Here is a 1,961-nt window from a genome sequence, read left to right as displayed (position 1 = left end):
AGTCCTGTCTCTCTCTGATGTTCCCCAGTCTTTCTTGGTGCATGTTCTAGCTCCACACACTAGTCCTTGGAGGAAGGTCGATACCAATGATTTCCTGTTTTGAGTCATGAGGAAACTGAATCACCTAGAAGTGGAATAATGTGCTCAGGGTCACACAGCCCATTAGTGGAAGGACCAGGACTAGACCTTTAGTCTTCTGAGGTCCAGCCCCTCAGGCTGTCTCTCATCACTGTACCCAAGTGATGTCACTACCAAGGCCAAATGATGGTGGGCTAAATTTTAATTCTCAAAAGTGTAGGAGGCTAATATTTTACTTCTAAGTTCCAAAAGAAGATGTAATAAAAGTCTGTTACCTTCAGTGTGCTATTAATAGAGTCTTCCATTTTTCTGGCATGCCCCTGGCATCTCTTCTTACCTTCTCGTGGTTATAGTTAAAGCTTATAGCTTATGAAAGAATAGAAAATAATAAATACCAAAAAAAGTACACATGGTAATTTGGTACCAAAGTAGCTGCCTAATTTAGCAGCTCATCCCTTCCACAGGGGTCAGATGAGCTAAAGCTCCAGGTTTTATTTTTCATTTGATTGACATACAGAAAAGCCAAAGCCCTTCCCACAGCTGTCCAGGGTCTTTCCTGTGAGTCCGGAGGTGCTGGCCTATTGAGCAGGACAGCTCTTCCCAGGACACTCCCACCAACCTGTGGCTTCTGAACTGCAGCTTCTTTTTGCAGTGAACCCCAGAGGGAAATAAGACAGACACGTGTGCTCAGGCCACCATCTTGAACTGGAAGCCCAAAGCTGAGTTCCTTACTCTTAGGTCATCACGGGTTTTGCGGGGTATCTGTTTGCAAGGTTGAGGTAAACCTTTTCCTATTTACCAGGTTGTCCCTTCTGGATGAAGGGACAGAGGCTGTTGAATGGAGGAATAATAGGTTTGCTGGAGGAGGGGCATGGTATGCCTGTGGAAAGGACAGGACGGGGTGGGGAGGTCGAGGCTTTAACGTGGGGTCCTAAGCAAAGGTCAGGTGTTGCCCTAGTGACCTCTTGCCCAGGCAGCCCAGAGCCCCTTACACAGAGCTATTAACCTAGAGAAGGCTTTACCAGCAGTGGACTGGAGCCAGCCAGGGTCACAAGTTTCCAAGTCCAGCGTTGCTTCAGGGGCTGGCCTGAGTAATTGAAGATCTGAAAATCATTAACAAGTCGATGAAATAAACGGAAAAGCCTCTTAGGCTGTTGTCAGTGGAGCAGAGGGAGAAAGTCCCTAGGCGCTCAGAGGGGGTGGGAAAACAGCGGATGATTGGGCGGGGGTGGGGGATTATATATTGGCACTGCCTGGGGTGTAGGAAGAGGAACAGGAACCAAAAGTCAGGGTCCTAGATCCCAGACCCTCGCTAAGTATGAGTCTCTTTGCCTCTCTGGGTCTCTATCTCCTCCTCTTACAAATACAGGCTTGGTGATCTCTGCAGATGGCACCAACCTGCCATGAAATGAATCTGAGGGGCTTTCCCATTTTTCCCTCCATCAAAATCGTACAAAAAGCTGGACGTGGTGGCTCATGCCTCTAATCCTAGCATTTTGGGAGGCCGAGGTAGGAGAATCGCTTGACGCCAAGAGTTGGAGACCAGCCTAGGCATCGTAGTGAGACTCCATCTCTGTCTTTTTGAAAATAAAAAATCTTTGAAAGTTGCACAACAGGCAGGAGACCTTTATGTGTGCCCATCCTGGTTGTACACAGTGCCACCGGTGCTCCTGCAGTGCAGGGCGGCATGCTTCTTGACATGGGTCAGATTGTCTCCATCGTGTCTTTGGGAATCAGCCCTAGCTCCTAACTGGGCTGACTACTTCCTCCGCAAACTTATGGGGGCCCCCAGATATTCCTTGCCAGCCAGGGACCAGACACAGTGTGGGCACAGTCTGTGTCATTGGTGCACATGTGCGTGTTTACGTGTGTGCCTGGGTTCC

This window comes from Hylobates moloch, unplaced genomic scaffold (genome assembly GCF_009828535.3).
Source record: "Hylobates moloch isolate HMO894 unplaced genomic scaffold, HMol_V3 SCAFFOLD_24, whole genome shotgun sequence".
NCBI classification, from domain to species: Eukaryota; Metazoa; Chordata; class Mammalia; order Primates; family Hylobatidae; genus Hylobates; species Hylobates moloch.
This window is presented reverse-complemented; position numbering follows the sequence as displayed.